The sequence below is a fragment of the Rhea americana genome, unplaced genomic scaffold (genome assembly GCF_003343005.1).
Source record: "Rhea americana isolate MKP2758 unplaced genomic scaffold, rheAme1 scaffold_6, whole genome shotgun sequence".
Taxonomy (NCBI): Eukaryota; Metazoa; Chordata; class Aves; order Rheiformes; family Rheidae; genus Rhea; species Rhea americana.
Window position 1 is genome coordinate 5,793,684 of NW_028186756.1, and position 7,357 is coordinate 5,801,040.

A 7,357-nucleotide genomic window follows, 5' to 3' on the forward strand; every position below is an offset into this window, starting at 1 on the left:
GGAGCAAGCTGTCATTTACAATCATTAATAGAGACCGATATGCTCAGCAAGTGTTAGTGCACAGAAAAAAGAACTCCATCAGAAATGAAGTGTCTACTCCAGGGAGTTTCACTTCCTTTTGCTGTAAGGGTGACAAGGGTTCAGAAAGATAAGTGGTGCACTAGGGCATCAAATTACTTTCAATCATTTTTTTCATGGTGGAAAGTTTTATTAAAAAGGAAAAAGTTAAGGAAATATTTGTGGTGTTGGGAAGCTCTTTCCAAATCAGGATTGCAGAAAACTAAAAAATAAAAAAAAAATGAACTCAATTAGAAGTGCTAAATGAGGATCATAATGAGATATCCAGAGTCTTGCCAAGTGAATTTAATCACTTTCTGATCCCAACAGCCACACAATTCAACTCTTTCTTAGCATAATTAAGCAAGTGACAATGAGGATGCTATTCCAAGACATGGTAATGAGATGCTGTGGGGCCTGAATTCAGCTGGAGGGGATTTCCTATTAAATATTTATTGTATGTGCAGCTTCTTCAGTAGTTAGAAATATAGCAAAGGAAATTTAACCAAATAGAACCTCTTTCCTCTGAAAAGAATCTGTGAAAAACTGAAGCACTGCGGTCACTTCGTTTTGGACTGACTATTATTTTTGGCCTACGGGCTGCATTCAGCATCAATAAAAATCATAGTTTATGTAGGAGGAAAATAAATTTGAGGAAGGAGGCTAGAATGAAGGAAAATAAAAATGGAAAGGAAATGAAGAGGAAATAAGAATGTGACAAACCAATTAGGGAGAGTACAAATGATAAAAGTCAACAGGAATTAACTAAAGATGGGCAGTAGAATGCTGAAGGACTAGGTTTAAGGAATAAATGAAATCACGTAGGAAGGGAAATAATTAGATAACATATATGACGGTATGAGCCAGTGAACTAAAAAATAATAAGACTTTTAAGTGTAGTGAACATTTAATTCTGAATCCAGGGAGAAATGAAATATGCTTTCATTATGTTACTTCAGACACTTTATAGGAGCTATGGAAGTCATGGCCAGTCTATGTTTAACTAAATAGACTAGTAGAAGAAAAGCTCTGTCAAAGCCCCAGGCTTTTGTAATAATTTGCACATATGCATACATGCACCAAAGAACTTTACTACAGAGGAGTGTTATTTAGGTTATGAAATCAAGCTGGGGCTGCCAGATTTATAGCTGTCCTTGTGACCTTAAGCTTGCCCCTTTGCAGGCCTAGCCTATTCACTAAATAATGCAGATGTCTCACAATAAACTATCGGGAAAATAAAGATTAGGCAGAAATTCACAGGGAACAAAATTAAGGTTGCACCAATGATTCTAGCTCTGGCATTTAGAAATTTTCTTCTCTTTTTCACAACCTAAATAACATTCTCTCAGCTGACTAGTTTTCAATATTCATTCTTGGTGCCTTTAATAAGGAAAGCAGGAACTTTTGCGGTGTCTAAATCCTAAACTAACATTATAGCAGAAGAGATTGTGTCTTCAGCTACAGGCCAGCTGCTGAAGTCRGCAACAAAAGACTTGCAGAGTGTGGAATGGCTTTTTAGGTAGATGCTCTGGGTCTAAGGAGTGGCCACCTCCAAGCAGTCAGCTGTTCTCCCATCATTTGCCCTGAAAGCAGAAATTCCTGATGCAGCACAGAGCCAGTGGTCCTTCACAAGTAAAACAAATCAATAGCTGAGAAGGCGTTTGAACACCAAATCGTCTAATGTTTTGGTCATCTTCTGAACTGTCTWATGAAAACTTGAATGATAACTGAGGAAAAATAAAGGCAGGGCAGACTGTACTCCTGTTTAGTCTGGGAGCACCTAAAATTAGGTTGGATAGTATTGCTAGTAGCTTCTTTTCAAATGTGCCTGATGTGTGAGGGAATGCATGATTAATAGTTTGGATACAAGGCTGGAACATGCTGTGCAACAAGTCCTGGGGCTAAACTGAGTGGTCCAGGYATAGGAGGGCATCAGGACAGTCGAGTGGTTGCTGACTTTTCTGGGGAAGTAACCCTACTTTCCTGCCTCACCCTCCTTTGAGTGCTGCCTTAAGTTCTTCCTGGCCTTTGACAAAGTGTGCTTGATGTTCTGCGCACCCTGCTTATTTGCTGCACGGGTCTGAGAAGCAAATGGCGAGCCGCAAAATGAATGAGATCTAGGAAAGYTGCAGAGAGTTGGCTGCCATGGAGTAGCTGTAACCTCCCCCTCCCTGTCTTCCCTAATACCCTGTCTCTTTAGCTGATGAATTCTTTGGGCTTTGTGACTGTCCTTCCCTAGATATTTGAATGATGTCTCTGGGGTATACTGGAATCCCAAGGAGAAACCACTGTGTAAATAATAATAACTCCTGTCATACTTGCTAAGTGGCACTCATAATTTAAGAAGTTTTTGTCAATAGGATCAAATTATCTTCATGAGAAAGCTCTTTTTTTCTCATAAAGTACAAGAAAAGCTGTGAGACAGGAGGTGCAATTAATTATCTCACTTGGATTAAAAGCTCTTTTATTTGATATTTGATCTCTTATTACTTGATTTCCCACAAAATTGCTGGTAACATGCAATCCTACTTAATAGCTCATTAGCACTTCAGTGTGGTATTTGTAAGGTAGTCAGGTTTGTGTATAATAAAGCAGTTGCTAGATAGCAGTGAGTGACTTCAGCCATAATTAATTAATTAAATATGTGTAAAACATGGTTCATTAGCAAGGTGTGTGACAGTCTCATGGTGTCCGATGCTGTCCATCTAATTGTGTAATAGGYGTGATGCTACTGCAGCATTGCTTCATTAGTTTCCAGCTTCTGCTATTGTTGCTTAGGTAAAAGACTGGATTTCCAGGACTTGATCTACTGACCTGGTAATGTTGGAAGGAATAGTTTACTGTAACCAATCGAACAACATTTCTTAGTGTTTTCACTTAAAACCCACACAATTAGAAATTATTACTATAGCTTAGCAGCAGTAGCAGAACATTTGCTTGGAAGCTGGAAATTTCAGTTCAACTGTAGTTCAAGCAATAACTATTCTTTATACTCAATTATGCACTGTAACCCATTAGGGAAGTCTGTGGTTTCCTGATGTAGATTTTTTTTTTCCTTCTCTGTTACAGCAAGATTGCAACTGACTACAAGTATATTAGAAATTGGTATGATTGTACAATTATTCTGCAGGCAATTTAAGTTCCACCTAAGMTACTTATCTGGTACATCGGGAGATGAGACCAAGTACAGAACATTCAAATCTTAACCAAAGTTTTGTTAAAGTGTGGGAGAACACTAATCTGGAGACCTGATACACTTATAGTCTAAAGCCATTAGAAAGTTCAGATCTACTAGGTCCAGAAATTGGTGAATACTTAGTCTTCTGGACCTTGATGGTAATTGTCTCCTCACAGAGGAAAGGCCCAAAGAGAAACTCATATACACCACTTGACCAACCCTTGAAACCTGCTGTACTCCATCTCTCTGAAAAGGGTGCTGGTCAGTTTTGTCATTATGAACAATGCCATTCTTGTGCTTTCATGAGCCAGATGAGAAGGTCTTTTTCATAATTATCAGGCCAAACATCTCAGTTTTCAGGATTTCCATGGATGTAGTAAAACCAAAATCAGTTAAAGATGGAAATAATGATATTTCCTATTGTGGAGGTTAGTGATGTGAATAGTGTGATCTTCATTTGCTTAAAGTAAACCAAATCATGCCATGTGTGAGGCTTAGGTTCTGATGCTCAAATAGTTGTTTTTCTAGTCAGGCTAGTTGTGTGCCACATYCTATTGCTGTTAGGAGAGCGGGTGCCTTTTTATGTTGTTAATACTATGGTTTTCTACCTTTTTTTTCTGAAACAAGTTGCTAGAGAGCTTTGGTGTCTTGTGAAATTGATGTTAGAARTGTGTGGTAAAGACTGTTGATGGTCCTGGCTGCTGTTCAGAAGTTTGGCTTTGCAATGTTATTGTCATATTTCACTGGTAGTTGTTCAGCTTTGCTCTTGATATTTGCTGTCATTGGAGCACGCTCATTACAAATCAGTAGTTTGCTTCTCCAATAGGCGTATAAGAAGTCATTAAAGAGGTTATGATAGGGCTGGAAAAGAATGTTATTTGTGTCATTGTTYTTGTGCCTTCTATGCAGTGGTTTTTGTATCTAAGGGAAATCCGGTAAAGGGGGAACTTACATCAGGACTATTTTCTTTTGGAGTTAGTGTTACATTCTCTGGAAAAAAATAACCTTTCTAGTCTTCTCCTGACTGTAGGAATTCCCCTGATGCTTCTGAAAGAGCTTCCTCTTCGGTTGTGCTGTAGATCGCTGTGGTGTGACATTGACCCAAGCCCTTGGCTTGGGTTGAATGACCTGGCATAGTAGACCCCATTGAAAATATCACTGGAGCACTGCAATATGCACAAAGTGTTTGTCTTTTTACTTRAAACATGTCTAGCTATCAAGGAGGAAGAGAAATAAAGTAACCAACTGCAGGAGAAAAGACACTGAGAAGGGTATSTCCAATTTCAAGAGCTGACTACTCATTATAATCCCATTTTATTGGCATATGCTCAAACATGAGCTGGTTGTTACAGGACAAATATACAAATGTGCAAAGCTGCTCCTCCTACCCCTTTGCCCTGAGGATACCTCACATGTCAGTAATATGTTGCCAAAATCTTCAAAGCCACTAGGTCTCATTTTAGTGTTTTAAAATCTTATCTTCCAAATTTACTCTTTAATATGCTCCTTTGCAGAGATAGGCAGTGAGACTTGTTCGTATTGAGTGGTGCTGTCTGTAGCTGTTTTTTCATAAAAAAAAAAAAAAAAAAAAAAAAAACAAAAAACACAGGAGGTTTCTTTTAAAGAATATATTATTCCCCCCTCTTCCAGCCTTCTTTCCCCCATTATTACAATTTTCAAAAACGTAGATGCTCCTAATACAGCAGAGACCGTTCCACAGCTCTGCCTTTAATGGAGTGAGCAGATTGCAGTAAGAATGCGGTGCTGCTCAGTAAATTTAATGACTTTATGAAGATAAATGTTTCCCTTCCAAAGCCCCTTCTTGTCAGAATACATTTAATACCACCATTCCTTTGAGAACTAAATTCCTGTAGCACTTTGCAGCATATTAGCATGTTTTTCTCACCACATGAAATTGCACTTCAAGCAAGAAATAATAATGTTTCTGCATCCCCTTGTACATTTTTATTACTGCCAATGAATAGGAGTAAATTAACTATTATGGCTAACATTATTCACAGGGACAAATTCCTAACTCATTTTACAGAGAATAATAAATAACTGAATAAATAAGATGCCTTTAATTTCACAAGTGAATTATCAAAGATTCCTCTGAGTAGGAGGAATGGGGGCCAGTTGACTTTGCAAAYAAAATACAACTCTCTAAGAGAAGTTAGATGTGTCCACTCATCTTCTTTTTCTTTTATCCTCCAAAAAGTATAACAAATATACTTGTAATTACACATGATTCCTATGAAAACAGGTTTCTCTTGTCTGATTATTTGTTGCTATGTRTGTTTATCCAAATACTAATCTGGGAGATGAGCCACATTTTGCTGTTAGTTGCTTGGATGCAGCTCTTATTGATGGCAATTACCATATGGTTTACTTCATCCACTGACTTTAGAGTGCTTTTCCAAGATAGATGGAGTATCATTGTCCCTTTTTACAACAAGAGAAACTGAGGCTCAGTGATAGGTATCTTGCAGGAGGTTGCACAACATATTGGAGCTAGAGCTCCAGTAGATCACAATGTCTTAACCTATCCTAAAGATTACACTGGACCAATTRACGGAAGAATGGACCCAACCAAAAYATTTTTTTTGTTTTTAAGAAAAAATTTTGTTATTTTCCAGTTCAGAAGAAACCAGTCTTTATTTAAGCATTTCAAAGTATTGTTAAAAAAGATAATCAAAGTCTGTATATTTTTGTATTATTTACTATGAATAATAAYATCGATGAAAATAAACAGTAGCCACTTTTTTAAGTGGGGAAATGGAACATTTGCCATTAAATTCTTACCTTATGAAAAAATACCATGAATAAATTCCTGTTTCTTGTTCGAGTTTTGAATTTGGGAATAAAATATTTCATTGAGCTAGAGTGGTATGTGACTAGGATAATTTAGAATTCTTCATGAGCCTTTTAAAACTATATTTAAGTCTATTTGCTTAGCCTTTGTGTCTGCATGTCTTTACCTCTGTGTTTATGCATGTGCACACACACACATGCATATATCTTCTTTGGCTTCACTCCAAGCCCTTGATGCATAACTTTTTTCTAACATGATATAGGGATCCAGCAGTACCCCTAACAGGTGAATTTTACTTTAGATGGCCAATGTGTGCTCTTGCTTATGATGGGAGGATCCATTCTACCTTATCTGCCACTAGTTTCCCTGACTAATCTACAAGGCACTTAAACCTTGAGAAAATGAAAATTGCTAGTTCTGAATATTGAGGTGAATAGAAATCAGATCTTGCATGAATTTTTTTCAGAGCCATCCTGCTGGACGTTGGAGGTGGAGGAGGAAGCAAGTGTGTACCCACATATCAAAATCCAGGCTCTGACTTTTTGTGTAAAGGACTATACATATGTAATAAGCCCTGTTCTTGACAATGGGCAGGATGAGTGRTGTCTCCATGATTTAATATATTTAATGTATTTCTCTACAATGCCTTTGTCACAAATTTATACTTTGATTTCCATAAAGGTGAGCATGGAGGCATATGTGTGCTGCCTGTTGTTATAACTAGAGCTATTAAAAAAAAATCCATGAAATCCTTTTTACTGAATGGAAAATTGCAGTAAAAAGATTGGTGAAAAATGTCTGTCCTCTGAAAATTTCCAGTTCTTTATTGGACTCCCCCCCCTTATTAACACATTTTTATCATAGAGGATTATTCTATTTGACGAGTATTTTGTTTTGTTACTGAAAACAATTCCCCTCATTTCCTATCTTTTCAATATGAGCAATGTTCAGAGTATCACACAGCGAAGGAACATTGCTTTCCACCCAGGCCTCGTGCTAATGTCTTTTCCGTTCATATCTTGGCAGGTTTACTAAATGAAGCTTTGTAACAATTTACTGTTGGTGATGATGTCAAACTCTCCATTAGGAAGTTGTAGAGTTAGTAACCCAGTTTAACAGCATGCTGGGTTTGTGCCTCAGACAGGTCTTCACTGTGTAGGATACCATTGAATACCAGCAGACATGTCTTCACTGTGTAGGATACCATTGAATACCAGCGGATGGGTCTTTGCTGTGTAGGATACCATTGAATACCAGCGGACAGGTCTTCACTGTGTAAGATACCATTGAATACCAGCGGACAGGTCTTC